The 25,000-nt window shown below is 41.9% G+C and overlaps 1 protein-coding gene across 2 annotated transcripts in view; it reads left to right on the forward strand.

Moving 5' to 3' along the window:
* actn1 (actinin, alpha 1) overlaps nucleotides 1-25,000 on the forward strand; it is a 77,505-nt gene that overhangs the window by 915 nt on the left and 51,590 nt on the right. The window lies entirely within an intron of this gene.

Below are 25,000 nucleotides of genomic sequence, written 5' to 3' on the forward strand. Positions count from 1 at the left end.
GGCAATTATATGCTATGGTGGTGGTTCCACCCATAATATTTGGAGGGAGGGGGGGGGGGGGGGACAAAAAACTATTGAAATGGGACAGTCAGTGGGACAATACGCCCACCATCCTAGCGCAACAGATGTCAGCCACGCGCTTGACTGCGTACGGTCTGTCTGCTGCTGGTCCCATTATGCCCCCTCCTGTCATCTGTTTAACGCTGCGACGTGGATTATAGGATCACCTACTGGGTGTCACACAAGACCTCTCTGAGACTGATGATCGGTATTTCCACTTGTCGATTCTCGTGCTGCTAATTAGCCCTATTCATGCCCGACGCACGACTGGGCACTGGTTGGGCAGCCACACATAGGCTATAGATGCTGAATGACTGACAAACAGTCATATGAGCTAGTGTACAAATGAAAGCCTTCACATTTGTACACTGACTGAGCTAATACTGGGGATTTTACTGTGCAGGAGGGACAGGGAGATATCATATTGTTTACATGACCTTATGGTGTCTCATTGTGTCAGTTCCATATATATATTTGTTTAAATTATTATTATTATTGCATGAGAGAGAATGAATGGCTGATTTGGAGAATGGGTGTCACATTCCTCTTTTAACCCGCGCTTGATGCTCACACACTTTAGTACGCCTTGGAAAAAAAAGAAGGGGGAAGAAAACTCCATGGAATCTGAGTAAGCACTGTGGTTTGGGCTGGGCTTGCATGGGAGCGAGCGTGCCCAAAAATGGTAATAATCGGCCCCTCTCACTGCTGTTGGAAAAACTTTCCCCCAGTTTTCTTTTTTGTAGCTGTACTTTGAAAGCTCCGGGTTCTAGTTTCCTGAATTATGTCATCGCCAGGCTGCTACCGGTCGGTAAGGTATGCCAAAGTCTGGGCTGACTGAGGCGTAGTGTGTAGATGGAGCAGATGGAGTCACACTTCAATGGACCAGGCGACCCCAGTAGTAGTACACTCTGAAGAAGCTGCTTCTCTTATGCTTTTTGAGTACGAGAAGTACTTGTGTAAATATGCTTAAGGCGAGCTCTTAAACATCATGTTGACAAAGAGGAGGATTACTGACTTTAGGAAAATAGTAACACTTAGTCTAATAGTTTTTACAGGCAAAACATCGAGAGTTCACACATCCCCTCCAGCGTGGATCAGAAACAGCAGAAGTTGCTATTAATTCACATGAGTGGAACAGAGGGGGTATATGAGCGCATAAATTCCCCATTGATCTTTACCGCTGATACATGCGTATGAACCATCTTTGCCTGAACACCCTGGAGACACAAGTGGTGCTGTATTCGCTCATATCCAAAGAGAGCAGTGCTCTCAAGTGGGTGTGTTGTGCTCTGACTAGACAAAAAAAGACAATTATAGGGTGGCAGGCTGAAAGGGATGATAGTAACTCCTGGCAGGACAGGCAGGCAATGTGCTCGTGCCTTAGGCCCAAGGGTGAGCATAGTTGATTGACACACACACACACACACACACACACACACACACACACACACACACACACACACACACACACACACACACACACACACACACACGTAGACACATGCACAATCACCCACATTCCTTTCCAGGCTTCATTACCCAGGTTTTCTACTGATGGGCAGATTACACAGTATAGTCTCGCGTAGCCAGATGATCGGAGATCTCTTATCGTCTGGCTATGCAAGACTAATTACACAGAGGCCCTTTGATGTTCATTGAATCTGTTTCATATTTTGACATTCTAAAATCAGTAAAACATACTACTACCTCTAGCATGTACAACCCAGCCACATTTGAACTTTTCCCCATCTTGTTCTTTGAGGATGCCTGTCAGCTTATGAATGATAATAGCCTAGAAGCTCATTTTTCCAAACTGGTTGTCATTTCGTGGTACACTAGTGGTTAGCTGGTACTAGCAGGAGTTGCAACTTGTAAGAGGTCAATATTCTAAGAACATTTTCCTGAATTTCATGATCAAAACCTGAAATGTGACTTTGAAATAAGCTCTGAAATAAGCTGCTCTCCCATTTTATCAATCTTCCAATTCTGAATTCTCTATACATTTTTACTTTTCTTACTATTTCAGTCGGTTGGTCACACCTGCATAATGCTATTGAGGGAGTCCTGAAAATATTTTGTGCCAAATGCAAGTCTTAACCTGACCCCATGAAGGCACTCATTCCCTCTTATCTTGCAATCTTAATGTCTTCAAACCCTGCTGCCTCTGGTATATTACTCTCAGAACCACTGTGGAGAAGCATTGTTTGAAAAAAGCTGAAAATACAAATACAAATCAGTTGCATTTTATTTCTACTAAAAGACTATTCTTGGGCAATGTTAACCATTTAACGCCACTATAACATGACCCCAGTTTTTCACAAACAACTGCATACATTAGTTACACATCTACTCCTACTCTATCCTCTGTCTCTGCACATACATAGGCCTCTCTCCTCTTTTTCTCACTACTTTCTAAATTCCCATACACCAGTGCTCAGGCACACAAACATAACTATGTGCTACTGTCCATATCATAATATCCATCGTATGGCCGTGCTCTCATGCAGGGCCCTGAGCTCCAGGCTCCTTCCTGTATTCATGTGTGACGCTGCATGCAGGTGTTTACTGCCTTGGATCATTTGTCCAAGCTTGTCCTTATAAGGGCATGAGCTGCACCTTTAATTGCCCCCCCCCCTCCCCACCTACATACCTTAGACTCACACTCCCCCGACTTCACCCCTTCCTCATCCACATACTAACACAATATATATACACACAACACAAGCAGCCACATTCCCTTGCTCAAGCCGTGCTGGCCAGGACACAGTTATGGCTAATTGATTCCGTGATTCGATGCGTTTTCTTTCTTTTTTTCTTTGCCATACACTTTTGGTTTGTCCCAGTAAGTCTCAGAGCAAAGCAGCCTGGGTTGATAAAGCAATTCTTTGTTAAAAAAATGCCCTCCACTTCATTTTGTAGCTTTTTATCACTTGTGCCACAGACAGAAGGAAAATAATGGAAAGCAAAAAGGACGCCTATTATTCGCATTACTGGTGCTGTGCCAAGAGTTGTACGGCTAAACTCAAGCAAACAAAAACAAGACTCCACGAAGACCTTTAGGCAAGGCAGCACAAAAGCAACTGTTGACTTTAGTTTATATCATGTTTTTATTAATGACCACACAAAGCTGATCTCTTTTGGCACAGCTGTGTTCGATTCTTTTTTTTTACTCTTGGAGTGCTACCACTGTACCATATTTTTCATAGACTTTTATTGGGGAAATAAAATAAACTAGAAATACTGTTCCTTCGAAACAGTGTGGGCTCGCTTCCAACCCAACAAATAGGATACTTTAAGGTACTGTAAGGTACTGGTACAGTACCTTACAGTATTGTACTGTACCTTACTATACTGTACTGTACTGTACTGTACTGTACTGTACTGTACTGTACTGTACTCTTCTACTGTACCTTACTGTACTGTACTGTACCTTACTGTACTATACTATACTATACTGTACTCTACTGTATCGTACTGTACTGTACCGTACTGTACCTTACTGTACTGTACTGTACTCTACTGTACCTTACTATACTGTACTTTACTGTACTCTACTGTACTTTACTGTACTCTACTGTACCTTACTGTACTTTACTGTACTCTACTGTACTTTACTGTACTGTACTGTACCTTACTGTACTATACTATACTGTACTCTACTGTACCGTACTGTACCTTACTGTACTGTACTCTACTGTACCTTACTATACTGTACTCTACTGTACTTTACTGTACTCTACTGTACCTTACTGTACTTTACTGTACTCTACTGTACCTTACTCTATTGTTTTGTACTTTACTGTACTGTACTCTACTATACCTTACTGTACTGTACCTTTCTGTACCTTACTGTACTTTACTGTACTCTACTGAACCTTACTGTACTTTTACTGTACTCTACTGAACCTTACTGTACTGTACATATTCTATGTGTTCTAGAGGTGTATATTGAGTGCATATACTGTAGGTTAACAATGCCAGATCACATCTGTCCTCCACTATGTCTATAACCAAGGCGTTCTTCTATGTGGCCACTCCAGACTGAGGAGTGGAGCATGACTTTTATTGTGTTTGTGGATCTGATTTGAAAATGCATTGGTTGTGATATCTCCCTGACAACCAACAACAACCACTAATACGGCTGAGTGTCCCTGCGGGTTCTAGGATATATACTGTAAATCCCATTGCCCGGGATCCTAAAACCTTATTCTTTTTAACTAAAATTTCTAAAACACTACAAAACATGTCTCAAAGACAAATACAAGCAAACATCTCCACAGTAACACAGTAACAGGTGTGTGTGTGTGTGTGTGTGTGTGTGTGTGTGTGTGTGTGTGTGTGTGTGTGTGTGTGTGTGTGTGTGTGTGTGTGTGTGTGTGTGTGTGTGTGTGTGTGTGTGTGTGTGTGTGTGTGTGTGTGTGTGTGTGTGCGTGCACATTGTAGATCAACTTCATAGCAGTATTAAGTGGTCCATCTATGTTTTTTTATTAATAATATAAAGTAACTGAAGCTATCAAATGCTGTATTTATAGTAGAGTATATGTAACAAAAATGGAAAGTAGAGTAAAAGTACCTCAAAATTGTACTGTAGTGTAGGTACAAGTACTTGTATATACTTGAGTAAATGTACTTGGTTACTTTGCAGCACCACAGAACAGCCAATGACAGACAGGCCTTTAATCACAGCTGTTTCAATCAGTAGAGTGGAGAGGGACATTTAGAGATATTTGTAGTTTTAACTCAGAATATATACATCACACAGCTTAGATATTTGGATCAAATCAGAGAGCAGACCTGTGTGAACGCAATGATATAAATAGCATATCTGAAGTGTGAACACTGCAGCCACAGCGCCTTAACATAAACATGGGTCTATTATCCTTCTCTCCACTCTGTCCCCACTCACTAAACCCATTGGAAATCCATTGGGTGCTTAAAGTTAAACATTTTTATTGTTTTTTAATTATTCTACAAAACATTTCAAAACGAAAAATACAAGCACACGTGTCCTCAGTAAGCTGAACACATACAAATTTGAATGGTGTTGAAAGGTGTAAGCGTGTAGGAGACGAATCGCGCCAAAGTTTTGAGGAGATACACATATAGCTATAAATAAATAAACAAATAAATAATGAAGATAACATACGTGTGCTCGCCTTCCAGGCGAGCCCACAATAAAAAGACCACCAGTCCAGACTTTCTCTCTAGACAAATCTGGATGCAGCACTCATTTAATCCACCCTGCAGGCAAGTAGGGCTAGGCTAGGCAGTTGTTGTCCTCTTGACTAATCAGTTCTTCTCCGGGTGTGGCTGTCGCTAGCAGCTACTGTCCAAACCGACATCCTGATGCAGCATCCGACAACACGGTTGACCTTGCTGATGAAAAATAGCACATTCTGTGTTTTTCTTTCCTGTTAGTCAAACTGAAGGGATCACATGATGGTCTACTTCTGAGTTATTTGTCAACCTTGAGCCATTTAAGATAAACTTAAACTTTGTCTCAGGTTTACAGGTGTAAATAAGTGGAAGCCTGTGATGGGACAATAAATCAAGTCAGCACTGACTGTACTGTATAATTATTTCCAAAGAATAATTTGCTTCCCCGCAAAACATTCATAAAACATGCATAACAAAATAATTATACTTTAAAAAATATACATTTTTTTGCAGCTGCATAGTTTTTGGCCTGACAGCAGTGCTGTGCTGTCTGCATTGGCAGCCATCTTTCAGACAAAAGAAGAACAGAGTCAAAGGCCATTGGTGACAAAGGCAGGAATGTCAAAAGAGTGAATCCCCCTCCCTCTGACCTGCCCAACTCTCTGGCAGCCAGCTCTGCTCTCAAGCCCCTGCAAAGGCGCTATGTGCTGAAATGTTGATTCTTTTCACTCCATAAAACATGAGTGCACACAGAATAACGTGTTACTGTCCCATTTTTCCATCCAATAGGCTGTGTTGCAGTATCATGTGATTAAATTTTTTTCCACTCAGCCATCTGACTTCGGGGGCCTGTCTTGAACCCTGCCGATTTACACTAGTTGATACTGTTGGTCCTGTTGACTAGACAGTAGACACCCCTAATATGATTAGACTTGTCTCACATGCATTTATTGTCATGTGAGACGATGATGCTGGCTTATTGGCTGGCCGTGCCAATGAACGGATGTTCAAGTCCTCTGGTCTTTTTGTGTCGGAGGTCCATAGATTGAATTCTTGCTGTGACCAACAGAAGCAGATCGTGGTTGTACTGGGCAACTATATGCATATCGTCGTTGTCGGGTGGAAACCTCGTATCTCCAAGTTTCATCATACAAGGCCGTCGCAGAAAAGTAGTGAAAACAGCAGATCTACAAGCACACAGGCGTTGTGTGCTTGTAGATCGGCTGTTTTCACTAGTTTAAATCATTTTTTAATTGATAAATGCAAAACGAAGAGTTTTGGACATACAAGGTTTCCACCCGACAACGACGATATGCATTAGGCTGATGGTATGAATGTGCTGAAAAGGCTTACATACTTTTCAAGTTAAGAACACCCCACCAGACTTGTGTCTCCAACGATTAATCTGAGATTGATGCTGTCAGTTAATTAGTAACTGATGGCTTCTCAGCAGGAGATGTTTCATTATCCATCTTTACAACTCATCACTCAGCAGCACAGTTGCTGCTGAGCATGAGGACAGATGAAAACTTAATTCTGAAAATGTAATCTAATTTCTATTCAAATCTAATTTGTGAAGCAAAATCTAACATTCTATACAACTATTCCGTATTATTACAATTCTATAAACCTGTTTTGTCAACGGTGGGCTTCATTTACTACACTGTACATTTAAAAATACTGTCACTTAAAAAAATGAAAAAGAAAGGACCAATGGTGTAACGGTTGTGTTTTATTCCAAATGGTCATATTCCCCATTTATAAAGTAATCAGGATTATATATTTTACTTATTGTTATATTTACTCTAACCCTAACCCTGTTATTAATACTTTTGCCTTGACATGTGTTGGAAGGACAGCAGGGCCATTTGTCAATATACAAGATACGGTTATATAAGAGGCTTATTTTGGGGGGAATTAAACCCTTGAAATACTCAGTCTGGACTCTGGAGACATCCGAGCAGAACAAGATGTCTGTCTGACTCTGAATACAATTCACAAGTCATAGTTAATACAGTGCAGCCATAAATGATCCCAATAGGATCTTCCCCTTTCCCAATCATCCTGCCCTGGTCACGCTGTCATGGCCCTGCCTCGTTTGTTCTGATACATGGGGTCACGCTTTGACGCCTTGCCTGAAAGGCCCTTGGAGCCTTATCTATACAGCCTGTCACACAAGGGGTTTACACCGTGCCACCCAGCTCAAGTCAACATGACCTGAGCACAAACTGCTGAAGAAGGCTGTGTTTGCCTATGCCCCACTATGCACATTTATTGTCCACATAGCAGAGAACGCAGGGCCGGATTTTTCATGAAACTTGGAACAAGTGCTCTGTAGGCTGTTTATCTGTCGGCTGTAATAAATTGATAGATATATTTGGCCTCATCCTTGATTGTGCAATCCTTTGACCTTTTTGACCCAAAAGTTAATAATCTCTTGCAGGCAACCTACGGATCATGCCAATCTAATTTCATAAACATCCTTCCATCTGTTCTTGATTTTGACTGTGACATTGATTGTGACCTTGACTATAGACTGTTACAACCCAAAAGGGGTGTCTGCTTGCACTTGCAGACAGACAGACAGAAGGAAGGTTCCCAGTTCGATCCCAGGCTCCCCTCTGTCACTGTCGAAGTGTGAGCAAGACACTGAGCCTTGCATGGTTTCCTCTGCCTTCAGTGTATCATATGAATGTGTGTTTTTTGAATGGGTGAATGTCAAGCATTTTGGATGAAAGTGCTATATAAAATGCACCATTTACCATTTATGTTACTATTTACAAGCAAACAAACAAACAGAATAGGGTTGATGGTGGAGGTAATAACGCTGGGCTACCTAATAAAGGAGTTAAGAGGCAGGTAAAGTAGGCAAACTTCCCAGTCATATTACACAATAAATTATCTTTTGAGGATTCTACTGTGAATCCTCAGCTATGGCTGAGCATACTCAGCCATAGCTCTTTGGACCATAATTTCCTTGCAATCTCCCAGTTTCTTCTTTCTGTCTTTCTTTCACTATTGTATCCCTCTCTCTTCTCTCTCTGCCCCCCATTCGTAATCACTGAAAGGCAATCCCATGTAAACACGGTTAAGGTTTAATTGGAGCAATGTTTAGTAATTAACCAAAGCATCTCATTATCTATTTGCTAATGAGAAGCTTTCAGTCAGCTGGAAAACCCTCTACTTTTGCACCCTGAAGATCTTGCCTGATATTTGGTCACTCAGAAGGCACTGACCTGTGTCTAATGACTGTGTTATATAATCTTGTTCAGGGTCCCTAGAAGGTCTATTAGTCACAGACCTTGAGAGGTGTATTGTAACCCTTCATTTGAGAACCTAGCTGAGAAGCACAGTGACTCGCCCCTGAGGATACAGTGTATTGTTCAGTCTTCCACAACATTAATCTGGACGGAGAACTGACTTTTTTGTTGCCCAAGATGACAGACTGGCTGGTGTTGTCCAAAATGAAATGTAAGACTTGATCTCCAAAAACCCTTGAAACTGATGGGTTAACCAAGTGTTCTCAGTATCTATTTATCTATTTTTTACTTGGTATTTCACCCTCACATTGCAACAACCAGTACTTCCTCAATGTCATAGCTGTGCGATTCCTCGGCTATCCGTGTAATCCATAAATGCAGCACATGCATGATATACAGGACCTACCTAATAGTGCAGAAGGACATTGCAGCAATGTGTGAGCTTGAAGAACGGCTATTTTTGAAACATTTTGAAGACGTTTTGCCTCTCAAAATATGTTTTTTTATAAATATGAATATTTAAATATTTCAAGAGCTTGTGACTAAAGAATAACTACTTTGGATCCAGAAACAGAGGTTATTATTTCCATTTCTTGAAAGGCAACTGTTTTGGACAAGGTTTCTGCCCCACGGGGATGATATGCTGTGAATAGGGTTTCTGATTCTAATTATATAATGGAGAAACATCTACAACCATAACGTTCCAGCATCTGGCTGGTGGCTGGTCTTAATTTCCTTACTCAGATATTCAATAAGATAAGAACCCTTTAAGGACATCATGCTTGTTATTATAATGTATGTGCAGCGTCCCTGCTTAGGTGTATGACTTCCATTAGCATAATGCCTTCTGGTTGTTTTTCCCACTTCTGAAATGTAATTGATATTCTGGCCTGACATGTTCTTGGTAAAACTCAAAACACGACGCAGTATATTTATTCCGTCCGAACCTGCCAGGCTCCGTCCGAGTTTCACAATGCCTTTTCTTTTCCTTCTGGTGGTTCAATAGCATACTTTCATGCCAATTATTGGGAAAGCATAAGCATATCCCATTTTTCTCTCCTCTGAAGAACGTTTTTTGAACCACGAGGTCAAATCTTTTATTAGCTGGTCTGGAAAATATATTTTATGCTAGAGACTAGTGTATTTATGGTACCGCACTGCATATGTTTACCCCTGAAACCCTGGGAAGTGAACGCCATTTCATTATCATCAAGTGTTTTTAGAGGAGTCAAATGTGAGTGATTATAAAACCTCTTATCTGAACAGCTCCCAAATGCTCATTGCTCAGGCCTCAATGCAAATACTTGCATCGTTTATTTGCTCAGGTTCGTGTTCCAAATATAGGCACGTATACTGTATCTAAAGCCGCTTCCAAGTATTTGGTTAAATAGGTGATTAAATATTTAAAAAGCTTTATGTAACAAACAACAAATGTTCTTGTGTAAGTAATCTTTATCCTACTCTGTCGCTCTGAAATGTTTGATAGTTTGTCCAATGTCCATACACTAATAAATAACCCTACATCTTGCTCAGATCAAGTGCAATCTTGTAGCACGGTGGCTGGAGTTCAGACCCTAACCAGACAGAGTGTGAATTCCACATCCACCATGGGATTTGGGGTCAGGGTGCACTTCCTGTAGAGCACATAGAGCAGACTAGCAAAGCAGAAAGCCTCAGAAGGCAGAATGTCAGTAGGTAGTAGAATATGCCTGGAACCACTGCGGAGGTATGGTCACATGTGTCCAATAGCGGATGACCCTTAGGCAGAACAGCGGGTTTATAGGCAATCTGTCTGCATGTTTTCGAGGAATTTTCCGGCAGCACTATGGGAAAGATGTGGTCCCATCTTTTCCTTGACTAATGCTATTAATCAAGCCAGGCATGCGTTCTACTGCCTATATGTGCTTGCTGTGCAGTTTTCTTTGAAGCCAGTGTGGTTCATACCTTTACTGTATGCTTGTGAAAGTTCAAGAAGATGTGAGAGTATGGGATATGAGTGCAGGGTTGCCTGAAACACAGGAGTAGGAGGCTGCTAGGGAAGCACTATTACAGTATATAAGACCAATTTCTGTAGGATGCTGTTTTCTATTATACACAAATATTTAGAGAATTACTTTTGTCAGCATTGTCGAGTCGACTAATGACTTACTAATTTACAACAGGCATTCTAAATTAAATTTAATGTTTTGATGATTTACTAACTTGGGAAACTAATAGGTAGGATAGTGATTTATACTAAAGTTGCTTTTCCACTGCATGGTACCGGCAATTCTACTCACTTTATTACTGAATTGTACTGTGGCTGGTCAGTATAGCGATCCTCTAGTCCTAAACATAAAGCGGTGCTAAAGTTACAACTAACGCTGTCGGGAAACAATCTTTATTTAACAAAGCCTAACAAAAACAAGCTTTGGATGACATTTTAGGCTAGAAATAGGTGATGCATCGCTCAAAATGTATTAATCGTTCATTCAAATTTAGTACATCACCTAATCATGCTGTGAGGATTCTCTGACCAATCAGTAGTTGGCAGTGTTTTTCACGTCAGCTTTTTTTTATCGCCTCAGCTCAGACGTTCGAACTGTAACAGAGGCATGGCTACTCTTACTATTGTATTTAAAAAGATTGCAAAATATATACTGTATCAAAATGTAATTTATTTTATTAAATCGATTTGTTCGGTCAACTGTTGCATCCATAATGGACTGGAGCCATAACATGCAGTGGAAACGCATCATAAGATAGGAGTTCAGGAGCAGCTGCCGTGCGTCCCATGGAAGCGAAAGGAGCTTTGAGTAAACAGATACCACAGTAACACAGGGTTTGGGCACACCTTTCCATTCAGGCGCCCCTGTCTGTGGGTGGAGCACAGGAGGGAGGGAGGGAGGGACTGAAGTAGGGGATGAAGGAGAAAGGGGACAAGGGGTGGAGGAGCAGCACACACAGACCTGAGTAAAAAGAGAGGGGGTATGTACATGAGGAGGCCATCCTTTGTCACGTTGTCAACCTGGAATCAATAATATATCATCTTCACTGGCCAAGCTGTAGCTGTAAGCTGTAAGTTTCATGTCAAGGCCCCCGAAATTATCATAATTATGATGTATTTGGCTGTGGAATCCGATCTGAAATGTTGTGCCAGAGAGACCCCCATACAAGTGTGTAGTTAAAATGTTTAAAAAATATTTCAAATGTTCCAAATGTTTTCAAGATGCTATATTACTTTGCTGAGGACCCCTGGAATGCCCTCAAAGAGCCCCGGGGGCTGACTTTCAGAACCACTGCTGTAAGTGCGCAGTTATCAGACCTTTCCAAAATTACGTTCTCACGGTCACGGTTATTTCCTCCTCTACAAATTACCATGTTATTTATCACCACAATGATACAGTATTTGTTGTTATGTTGTTATTAGGAGGTGAGATGTCTTAAGAGAATCTTTCTAAAGTGATTTAAGTCTAAATACTAAGCAGTTGCTGCTATGACATCTGGATTTCCCTGTGGAGAACAATACATCTTATCCAGTACTGTGTGTGGGTTAAGGCAGGTAAATGAGTGAGTGGATGAGAAGCATCACAGGTCAGGGTTTTAATACACAGTTTCAAGTCTTAGGTCTGTGGCCTGTACGACTAGGCTTACACCTACAGCATCCAAATCAGCTCAGGGACCAAAACACCCTTTCTTTTAAATTAACATTTTTTTGGGTCTTAGATCTAATGAACATAAAAAACTCTGCTTGCGTCAGGGGGGTGAGCGTCTACATAAGTTCTGATTCCAAAAGATGCCCGTGTTTTCACCTGTTTCTTTAGGTGGTGGTGGTGGTGATGTTGATGGTGGTATAAATCAAGTTCCACTCCCTTCTCGTGATGAAATTCGCATCTCCTTTCTCATCCTCCTCCCCTGTTTGTGTTCCTTGTTCCTGTCTTTCTTGTTGACAATGGCATCATCATCTTATCTCGTTCTCTCTTCTGTCTGTCACACTCTCGCTCTCTCTGCCGTATCTCTCTTCCTTTTGCACTTTTGTCTGAGTGGGTGGGTGGTGAAGGATTGAAAGAGAAGTTGTTTGTTTCTAGTTCAGATTATAGGGACAGTGTTGAAATATTGCACCATTATCAGGAAGTGAACATCACTTTTATCTACAGCATGTGTGACAGATGTGATCTTGCAGTACTGATTAAGAAGTGTTCAAATAAACTTTCATATTCCTGACCATTATCAGGAGAACTCTGTTTCACAAATGGAAAATGGTTGTATGTTTGTACTGTATGTATCACTATCATCTCTGATTTACTGATCGTAAATTTACCTTCACTCTTGAAGTATTTAAGTTGTTCTTAAAGGTCCATACCGCTGTTATTATCACAGCTGTGGCCATGTGAGTATCATAAACTGACCATTCGTTCGTTGGTCATTGGAATTCGCACAGGTGTGATTTGCGGTTGGTTGTTTAAGTTGGACAAAATGTGGACAAATGTTTCCCGAATATGGATATGACTGACATAGATGTCTTATGTTATAGACCACATGAGACTCACACCAGTAAGACTCCCTAATCGGGAGATAAGTGACAGTCAGGTCTCATACACAACTTTAGAAGGCAATCATAGCCAATCAGGAGGGAAATGGGACAGATCCATGTTGATGACATGACTTTAGATATACTGTGTACTGCTTTGCTCGATTTCTGGGCAAAATTTGTAGGAGCAGTGTCCAAAAATGTGTTTTGCAAAAATCTGCCTCATGGTGGCGCTACAAGATGGCCATGTGAGAAATCAGGGCTGGAGGTTGTGGTTTGCCAGCCAAGAAGTGGGTGTGCAAAGTTTGGCATGGATAGGGGCAACGGTGCCGGAGATAAGAGTAGGGCCAAAAGTGTGATGTGACATGACGGACAGCTGGTGGAGCTTTTCATAGTAACTTGCGACCTGGCAGTCACAACAATATGTCGGCATTCCAAGCTATGGGCTTAATATCAGGGATCTCCATATATGGCCATAAAAGGGACAAGGACGGAATGTGATGTCACAATGTGATGTCACAACAATGTGATGTCATAGGTCAGCTATAGACATTGTTTTCCAGCATGCGTTACTGACATGATATGACAGTTTTCATAGTTAACTGCGACCTACAGTCGCAATTAATTCAAAACCTCAGTTTCTTTGTATTCAAATCACGTTTTCTTCTAGTAAAACAGTACGATGTGTGCTCACGTAGGCTTAAGCCAATTCTCCATGATCACCAACTTCAACATTCAAATCAAATTCATCCCAATGTTATATATGCCCTGCTTACCTATCCTGTTACACTCTGAAATACATCACACAATATGGAAGTTAGATATCAGATGTTTTCTGCCACAGACCATGAATCTAGTCAAGCTACAGTATATTATGTCACCTTGATTTCCTCTGTTTCATTGTGGTGCAATGGTAGATGATTGTATTTGGCATTTTGCTGATATGATCTTTGGAGTAGTAATTGTATAACAACAGAATAAGTTTCAGTTCTTACAACTGCTAGAAAGGAATGCAGGCCTTGTGGCCACTGATCCCAGATAATAGCCTTGATGTTACGATTGCTCCCGTTTCCCAGAATGATTACGTTTGGCACACAAGTTCGAGGAAGGAAGTAGCCTAAGCCAGTCCTCACTCAGGAGGGGACACTGTTATATGTCTGTGTTCAGCAGTTCACCTCTTCCATCCATTCTAAAGTAGGACATGTATTGAACATCTGAATTCCAATCAGTAGCTACTATTGATTGTCTGGTTCACTTTCTGCGGTGGTGAGTTGGAATATAGTTCAGTCCCTGGCTGCAGGGCATATTGTGTTCTGCCTCTGTTGTTATGTGATATGATCTGGACAATTAAACTTTGACACAAAAACATCTGTTGACAAACATTTGCAATGTGAGAAGACCTTGGTGCTTCCTCTCTTTTTGTATTGACTCATGTCATCCCAAGCTTCTGTTTTCACTTTCAAAACACCTCACTGATCAACCTCTGCCATAAAAGAATCAATGACAAACTGTATTTATCCACCTGAATCTGCAAACGTCCAGTTTGACTTCAACATGAGCACATGCTGTAATGACAAACTGACAACAACAGATAGCAGCTCTTCGCAGATCACCTTACAATTTGGTTTTGCACATCTTATATGACAGACCCCTCCCCTTGACAACCACACCCCTAGCAACCCAACCATCTCTTTCACACTGTTGAGGTAAGCTCAGAATCCAAGAATATCACTGCCTGCAATGTTGCTGTTGTTGTTCATGTGATTAAATCACCTTGAAACAGATGAGGATTATAGCTATTTGGTTGTTTTATCAGCTTCACAGGACGTGTCTGTGTAATATTACACAGATGGTAGCAGCAGCTTATACTTCACCTTAGGGCTGGGCAATTAACCAAAAATGTATTGAAACCGACATTTTAAATTTCCTTATATTATATTTGATTAAACTGGTTAGTTTGATTAACTGTTGCACCTTTAATATTCATGCAGTACAGCCCTTAAGTTGTCAGAGAACTGAGGCCAGTTTATGATATAATCGTTCATTAATCAACATAAAGGTTTGGAATAATCGTGATTTTGATTTGAATCAGCCGACCATCAGCTGCAGGCTTTGTGCTGTATATTCCGACTCACCTTTTACCGAAGACTTGAGGTGACATGAAGCGATGGGATTGCTTTTTAGTCTCCATTAGTTCTTGCAAGTCAGCTTGGTTTTCTAGCTGAGGGCCATAACGTAGCCATTAGTGGTAGCACTGTCTGTGTAATGGCGACTCGAGTAGGGATGACGCGTTGTGAGCTTGTAGATCGGCAATGTTTTTGGCAAAGAGATTTGGTAGAGAGTGGAAAAAAGACTGTATAAGTAATGGACCTGGAAATGACGTACTTGATACAGTCCTTTTTCACTCTCTACCAAACACTTATACAGTCTTTTTGAGGTACAGCTGCTTCTTCAAATGTCCCCGGCTTGTGCCGCAGCACGATGGCGGTGACGCAGGTGAAATGTTAACCTGCTGACGGTACGGAGTGCCGGGAAGGTACGGCATATGCAGCTCGGCAAATAAAAGATGAATTGATCCCAATGCATGACGGAGGATCATTTCACGATAAATTTAAATCTCCACAATACGATTATTGTGAGTGTTTTTTAATAACGATAAACGATTAATATAATAACCATTATCCTCCCATCCCTAGCTAGCTGAGGGCCATAACGTAGCCATTAGTGGTAGCGCTGTCTGTGTAGTGGAGAGAGAGGTCTGTTCAACCAACCAGGCAGGAAGACCGGGGCAATCAAGTGGTGTCGGCTGTGGAGTGTTGGCAGTTGCAAATGGGTGCTAAAGAGTCCAGCTGGTAGAGTGGAGGGGCAGAGGGGCAGGGAAAGCCGTCTGGCACCTTTGCAGCAGCTGTAACTGCAATAGATAGCCTACATATAGTATGAGCTGCTGCTGACTTACTGTACTAGCAATAGCGTTTAATCTCGCTTACCTGTTGAAGTGACAGAACAATATGAATTCTTACAAATCTATATCTAGATTGTTTGGTATGGAAGATTATGGAAGTATAGAAAAGTCAGTGCTAGAGAAAATGTGCAGTTGATTAAAAAAAAGAAAGAAATCTACCAGCAGGAGATGGTTGTAGTGGTCTGTGCGGTGACTTGGGATGTGAGGGTGTTTCAGATGGCTGTGTGGTGATGTTAACAACTCATAGCTTTCTCGGCTCTCATTGTCTCTAATACGGTCTCTCACACACTCATCTCACACACACTATCAGTCTCTCTCCATCTGGGTCTCTGTCTCTGTTTAGCTCACTAGCTCTTTTTCTACCACTTCAATTATATATTTATTTTCTTATTCGCCCTGGTCGTTCTCTGTCTTTTTTATTTTATTTTTTTAAACCAAATGCAGGCCACAGGCATACGTTTTATTCCAGTGCTTATTAAAGGTTTATTAAAACTGGGAGCTGTCCAATCCCGCTTCTCGTTACTTCTGTCTTAGATGCAGCTGCCACATTATGACTATCACCCTGCTCAGCCAGTCAACAGCCAGCAAAGATGATGGCTCATACTACTATGAGAGATATATGCGCGTGTGTGTGTGTGTGTGTGTGTGTGTGTGTGTGTGTGTGTGTGTGTGTGTGTGTGTGTGTGTGTGTGTGTGTGTGTGTGTGTGTGTGTGTGTGTGTGTGTGTGTGTGTGTGTGTGTGTGTGTGTCTGTGTCTGTGTCTGTGTCTGTGTGTCTGTGAGTGAAAACATGTGCATGTGAAAACAATGCAGCACTGTGCCATCCCGCCAGTCTGGATGTAAAGGAATTGTGTTAAAGTCATGTTTAGAAAGCGGTCAAACTAGGTCAAGAGGCTGAAACAATTGAACTGCGTGACACTTGCAATAAATGTACAAGGACCATACCGGTGTCAGTACTCAGTATATCATTGTCACATGTATTTACCTTACCAAAGCTTTAGTATGTATTGCAAAATTGTCAGTAATGTGTACAGTATGCTGAGTCAGTAGTCAACAAGCTGAACAAGCCAGACCACCCGTAAGGTATTTTAAAAAGTCATATCTGTCTCGTTATGAGGGGGAAAAAAATAGACCCTACATTTTCAGTGAGATACTGTAATTTTGTATGTGATTTGTCCTTATAAAATTGATCTATGTCTAATGTACTGTACCTTGTGATCATGGTTTCAAGGGACTGAACAACACTGGGAGTTTGTTTCTCCCTTGAAACAAACTCCCATTTCATACTATTTTCTTCACTGAACTGAAAACGGAAACCTCTCATTCTAACTCACATGTGGAACTGATGAACAGGAGGATTCATTTTAAGTGTTTGTGTATCTGTGGGTCTGGATAGATCTCATGTGCAAATAACAATAAGCCCAGTGTAACAAAAGCCTCTTGTGGCCTGGCCCCAAGGCTCCAGCAGGCCCTGCCCTGCTCACACTGTTAGAAAATGTATGTCATTTACAATACACAAGTGTCTAGTTTGGGACAGCACATATTTGTGCTTCCTGCCAACACAAGATAGGTTGATAGTGAGTGATACAACGTGTTGCTATGTTTTTTACCAACTTGGATGCGGTTTATCCTGACCTGTTAGATGTGCGTTCAGTTCAACATTACTGTCATTCTACGGTACTCAAGTACATAGTGAAACAATGAAATAATGTACCTTTTTTTTTCATGGTGTTGTATAGACCCTCCCCCTCATCCAAATAAGCCCCGCCCTGACCAGCTCAGCATTCTCTGGGCAGGAGTCAGGTCAGGTGACTGTCAGTCAGCAGTCAAATGCTATTCCAGCACAAAAGACCACCAGCTCAGAGCCCCCACAGTGTTTGGATTGGAGGGTATGACTGCCGGGCACAGGGAATGAGCTATAGCTGACTCATGACTTAAGTGTTATGATTTCTATGAATTGTAGTGGCGCAGTTCCCAGCACTGTATGTTTAAATCTGGGCGTAATGAATGTCAAAGACAGTTCATACCTGAGTCAGGACTCAAATGCTCTATGATTTTTGTGAATTGTAGTTAGGTAGTCTGTTTGTTCCCATTAGTTTCCTTTTAGATTTGACCGTAACTAAGAGTGTAGAGCAATATATACCTAAGTGAGAACACGTTATGTTGTTATGTCATTTTTGTGAATTGCGGTAATTTAGTTCCCATCAGTATGTGTTTTGGGTTCTGGGGTTAACATGCCAACATGTTATCTGTTACCTATCCACTTTGTGGCACATAAGGCCTTCACAGAGTGCTTCCACTTCTCGTGGTCAGCTGCTGTCTGCCATCAAGCACTCGGTTATCATGACTTAATTGAATTGTAGTTCTGTGTTCTTTGACTTCTTTCATCCGGTTGATCCTACCAGAAATTCCCTTTTCACTTTGTATTTCGGTCACGCAGATCCCTCATTCTACCATCACAAGTCAAGTGTCTTTGTTCTCTCTGAGTGTGAGTGTGAGTGTCAGTGTGTGCACGTGCCTTACACGCCATGCAAAAAAGAAAACAGAGCCTTGGTGCCAGGAGTCTTTCTTTACTCATACTATACTGACAAGCTGACAAATACCAGACAAACGCTTGAGATTGTAAAAGTAGAATTGACAGAAAGCAACATTCAGTTCACTTTTTTACTGTTTATGTTATCAATATCTTTTTAGGGAGGGTGCAATATGCAAATACAGTACAGTAGAGAAGCGATGCCCTTCCTGTCATCAAACATATAATTTTCGAAATGTCTGAGTGAGTGAGTGTCTGTCTGTCTGAAACAACGTTTCTCCTCAGTGGCTGGAGCAATTGATCTGAAATCGCATCACCATTAGCATATGAACACACCTAACATAACTGTGAAGTTATCTATTCTGCATCTAGCATGAGGCATATCTATTCTGCATCTAGCATGAGGCATCTAGCATGAGGCAACAAGTTTAACCAGCTGTGTGTGTGTGTGTGTGTGTGTGTGTGTGTGTGTGTGTGTGTGTGTGTGTGTGTGTGTGTGTGTGTGTGTGTGTGTGTGTGTGTGTGTGTGTGTGTGTGTGTGTGTGTGTGTGTGTGTGTGTGTGTGTGTGTGTGGGGGCGGGCGGGCTGGGGGGGAACACAGTATCTCTGTAGCCATTAAACGAAACGGGTATTTCTTACATTGATGCTCCTACATATTATCATGCAAGCACCAGTTAAAGTTACTTTCCATCCCTCATATACTGTGTGCACATCCCATAACCCACACACTGCACATAATTTCGGAGCTCATATCTTTGAACGGGTAAGGGCTAGTATACATAATGTAGCATGCACTGTTAAAAATGTCGTTTGTCATATTCACTACATAAGTGTGTATAAATTGTAATTATGCACTTATTGCATACAGTACAGCACTAACATACCCAAACTAATGGTAAGGCCAGTGAGATTGACAAAGACGTCGCTCGCTCATCCCCCGGTTCGCGGAAGTAATTTCTCTGGAGAATGAAGAATAACATTGAGTCATCTTAAAATCGTCTCATATAAGCATTGTGGTCCAAAAATAAACGAATGGTCTCCGCGATATTGTCGGGGAGGTGGCTCTGTATGGTTTATGATAGTCAGTCACTAATATTTGATACAGCCTGTTTCTGGTGAAAATGCAACTAATTCGGCGACAGTATCATTAGTGTTTTCAGTTGATTCTTCATATCCATATGAGTCAAACCGCTGAGATAATTTGTTTATGTTTGGAACACAGTTCTTATATGATGTAATATGAAAAAAGTCTATGGGAATCCAGAATGGTGTGTAAATGACGTCAAACTTTGCAGCTCAGCAAGGATTTGTTGAACATGATGTATCATTTATTATGTCAAACATGAGCTGTCCCAAAATTGACCCACAACAAGACATGTTGTGAAGGACAAATGTGTTTTAACAATGCAATCCATGTGGCACACATGTGAAATAGGCCTGGGTCTCAAGAGCAGGATATGAACTCCTAAAGACGCAGAATATCTGTTTTTTGAAGAAACAGAATACCTGTACAAACGAATCTAGCCACAAGTACTAAACTGTACTTCTGCTACGATGTCAAACCCGTGTTGGGTCTTTTGTCATCATGTATTAGGGCAGTTCAAACTCTGCACGAGCAGTGCGTCTGCTGGGAACATTTAAGAATGCATGTCGTCGTTGTCGGGTGGAAAGTGGAAACCTTGTATGTCCAAAACCGTTTGTTTTGTATTTATCATTTTAAAAATGAGTTAAACTAGTGAAAACAGCCGATCTACAAGCACACAACGCCTCGCACAGCGAGGCGTTGTGTGCTTGTAGATCTTCTGTTTTCACTACTTTTGTGCGACGGCCTTGTACGATGAAGCAGGGCTTTACTTGGCGAAAGAACGTACACATTTGAAACTTGGAGATACAAGGTTTCTGCCTGACAGTGACGATGTATAGCTAGCTTCAGTTCAGAGAGATATATAGGAGACAGGGGTCCTCTTACAAAGTGTCCTTTGTACAGAGGAGACCTTGGCTTTGGGCCAGCGAAGCAGAGATACGGAGCATTTTGAACAGCATGGCTCTTTTTGAAGCCTGCGTTTTGTTTGAATAGAATCTGCCTCATGCATTTGCATCCAATTTGTGTGCTGTGAGATCAGCTGATCAAAGGTCACACTTCTCTATCTGCCTGTGACACGCGTGGTGAAATACTGTGCTCTACTGTACTTGTCAGGACAAAGGACTGAGTTTTGTACAGGAAACAAGGGGATAAATTCGCTGAGGCAGGGCTATTGGATATTGACCTTGGAACAGCTGTTGTCTAAAACACGAGTCAACGCTTATGTTGTGTGTGTGATGAATTTGATGTGTTTGCACAGGTCTATGGATTATGAATGACTGTTTTCAAGAAGTGGGAAAGTTGGAAAAAGTCTGGAAGTTTTTCACATAGTCAAACATACACAAAAGAAATCTGTCAAAACTGTCCACATGTGCACTCTAGTGTCCGTGGTGATAACTGCCTGGATGCCAGCTTTCAATCTGGGCAACATTTCTATTACAGTAAAAGAAAAGGGCTGCACAATTATTGTATTTAGGGAAGTTACGCAATGGTCAAAGTGTTCCTGACTGAGTCAGACCCCATACTAACGTTATCCCAGTATATATTCAATAAAATAGGATTGTTTGTTTTCAAGCTTATGGCTCAAACGCCACAAATATAACATGTGGACCACTCCTGACCCCAAGTCAAACACTAAAGCATTGTGCAAAATTGACATTTGACATTTGCCCGAATGGGAAAGGCGTGAATCAAAACACCGTCCCAGTTCCCACAATGGACCAAGGGCGGGGCGCTTTTTTCGGTGGAGATGACGGAGGCGCGGCGTCTCAGGCGACCAGGGGCCACGTGAGACACCGCAGAGCGAGCGAGTCGCCGTGTCGAGCGTTGCGATGGTCGCATGAGACGACTCAGCGCCGTTACCGAGTTATGTGGCGTTATGGACATAATAGTAAATCTTCATCCCCCCCGACTTTTGGCACCTCCATGCGGTCCAGGTGAACACAACGGAGCGCTCCCTACCTCCAGTTCAGCCAATCACAAGCTTCCGCGGGCGGGTCTTAACTGAGACCAGGACGGTGTTTTGATACACGTATGGGAAAGGCAGCGTTGAGCCATCTACTGGGCAAAAACATGCAAGCCTCGCTGCCAGTGGCTTGAGATCACCACCAGTAATAAAAACGTTAAAAACTCAACAGGAATATACATTTGAAAAAGTAGAGGTTTTAAAAAGACAAATCTAGAAATTGTATTTGGAAAAAACACCCTTTAATTTATAAATACACGTAGGCCTATCTGCATATATCTACAGTATATTGACTGTACAGTGGATACTGTACATCTCATCTAGAGATGTGTGGATGTGTATTCAGTCAGCTCAGATGTGCATTTAACGTTTTCAGAACAAGCCAAGCTGTTTGTTGGTCTTCAGGCTTTTGTGGTTGTCATGGTAACCTCCTAGTGTTAGCTGCTCTGCTGCATTCTCACCAACGAGCCTTCTCTTTGTTGCACAAAGTCGGCTGAGGAAAATAACTATTGCCACTCTTTGTAACGCACACGCACGCACACTGAATATCCATTAGGTCCAGCATCAAGGCCAAGAGAGAGTACATTTCATGGCTTTCGCCACAATGGCGGCTATTCTTTTCTAACGTGCACCGTTTGGCCAGCTTCAGCGCAACATCTGTGCGCATGCTGAAGCCGGATGGCGTGAGAATGTGCACGTGTGCTCATGTGCAGATGCTCGTGCACTGTGCATGTGTGTGTCTGTGTCGGTGTGTCTGGCCCACGTCTTTGTGCACTCTCTTACATCTGCATTTGCACTCATGTTTGGACACATGTGCATGCACGTCCTCATGCACGCCAATGTGCTGAACCAGCAGCAGCGGGTGCAGTAGATAAGTGTAATGGAGTGATTGTGCTGAGTTGGTGGTTCTGTGTGTGTGTGTGTGTGTGTGTGTGTGTGTGTGTGTGTGTGTGTGTGTGTGTGTGTGTGTGTGTGTGTGTGTGTGTGTGTGTGTGTGTGTGTGTGTGTGTGTGTGTGTGTGTGTGTGTGTGTGTGTGTGTGTGTGTGTGTGTGTACTTGGAGTCTCCCATCCTGTTTCATCAGGACCAGAGGTCCCAAGTCTTTCAATTGAAAGATAGACGGAGACATGTCTAAACTGTAGGTGTTTAGGAGGGAAATGAGATGGAGAGAGGGATAGAGCCATGATGAGGGGAAGACTGTCACTGCAGTATGCTGCTAGTGCTCAGTACTGGTTAGTGGCAGAGCAATGAGCCAACACACACACACACACACACACACACACACACACACACACACGCATGCACAACCCAAAAACACACACAGATTAATACAGTATATACTATATTACTCACACATACGTGAGAACACATGAGCAAGCAACATGTGCGTTTTCACTTACATACCACACACACACACACACACACACACACACACACACACACACACACGCGTCACACACACACACACACACACACACACACACACACGCACACACACACACACATTCTCACGCTATTGTGTCTTCAATAACACACGCACTACTCTCACACGCTTTCTTCACTTCTAAATACAAACAGATTTCTCTCCCTTGCTCTTAAGCACATGAGCACACACACACACGCACACGCACACACACACACACGCACACACACACACACACACACACACACACACACACACACACACACACACACACACACACACACACACACACACACCACATCTGTCCAGCAGCTTCAGGGGAGTCCTCCAGTGATCTATAGAGGAAGGAGACGGAGACCCGATGAGCCATGACCTCTGACCCCCCCCCCCCCCCCCCCCCCCCCCGGTCGGCCCACTGTCCCCTCAGACCCATCAGCCTTCCTTCCTCTCTTTCTATAATTACTGACAGAGAGGATAAAGGGAGGTGCAGGGGACAGAGGTGGAGAGAGATATACACAACAAGTGAGAGTGAAAGGCAAACAGAGAGGGATGGGAGAGAGTGACTATAGAGAGTGTCAAAGACAGGAAGAGATTAAAGGGGTATTTCACTTTCTTTAAAAAAAAAATATTTTATCGCCTAATTAGGCTTTTGGGAGCACCCCAAAGTTGCTTGATTCAGTATTTAGATATTTGATATTCAATTAATCAGACACGCCCCCTTCCTATACAAACCCATTGTAACTTAAAACCCCATTTTAACCATGATAGATTAATCAAAAACACCCAACCTTGGTTCTGGTGATTCATACTTTTTTTTTTTTTTTTAAATAAATTATGAACTCATTGACTGTTTTCATTAAACTTCGACTTTGGTAGTTCCCTGCCACGCTCTTTTATGTTTTTCTTATCTTTTAAAGTGGTCGGGCATGTCCATCATTCATGCGCGATGGTGCAGGCAGCCATTGAGTTAAAAATACATTTAAAAAGTAATTGTTAAAACACGGCCTCCTAGTATATATTTTTTGTTTTGTCTGATTTGAGTGTGGTCTTTTGTTGTATTGTATATGTTGTTTTGTATGTCTTTAAAAAACAAAAAAAAACAAACAAAATAAACATTGTTTAAAAAAAAAAAAAAAACACGGCCTCCTCACTAGGAAGACAATATCACCAAAACCAAGGACAGGTGTTTATGATGAAACTATCATGGTTAAAATGGAGTCTGAAGTTGGTTTGTATAGGAAGGGGGCGTGTCTGATAAAATTAATATAAAAAATATCTAAATACTGAATCAAGCAACTGAAAAACTGGCGTATGGGGTGCTCCCAAAAGCTAGACGATAAAATGACCAACATTCTTATTGAAAGTGAAATATCTCTTTAAGAGAGACCAGAGAGAGAGGGAGGGGGGAAATGGACAGAAATTGACAACTTCTGGCAAGTGAGATAGAAAACATGATGGACACAGATTTAAAGAGACAGCACGGAGAGAGGTCATGGATGGTTGGACCAGCATTCACACAGTTTAAACCAAACTCTGACTCGTCCCAGTCTGTCTCTATTTATGACTGCTGTCTCCTTGCAAGCCTGCCTGTCTGTCTCATCTGTCTCTGTGAGCCTGTCTGTCTGACTGTCTCATCTGTCTTCCTGTCTCACTGTCAGCCTGTCTGTCTCATTTGCCATCCATCTCATCCATCTACCTGCATCTCTGTGTATCACTGCATCTACTGTATTCCTGCAGGTTCTGCGTGCGTGGGCACATATTTGCTTTACAATGCTGTACTGAACCTCTCCTCACTGGCATGAGGGATCTCTCTCTCTCTCTCTCTCTCTCTCTCTCTCTCTCTCTCTCTCTCTCTCTCTCTCTCTCTCTCTCTCTCTGTCCTCTCTCTCAATTCAAAATGCTCTTATTGTCATGATCAAATGTGTTTTACATTGCCAGAGTGTACATACTGTATAATAAGTCGTATATAATTGCATAAATACAGTATACTGTAACCTGAAGGGAAACGGTGCATAACAAACAATCAAAGGATTTTCATCCAGATGTCCTT

Source organism: Nannobrachium achirus, assembly GCF_963921795.1.
Source record: "Nannobrachium achirus genome assembly, chromosome: 20".
Taxonomy (NCBI): Eukaryota; Metazoa; Chordata; class Actinopteri; order Myctophiformes; family Myctophidae; genus Nannobrachium; species Nannobrachium achirus.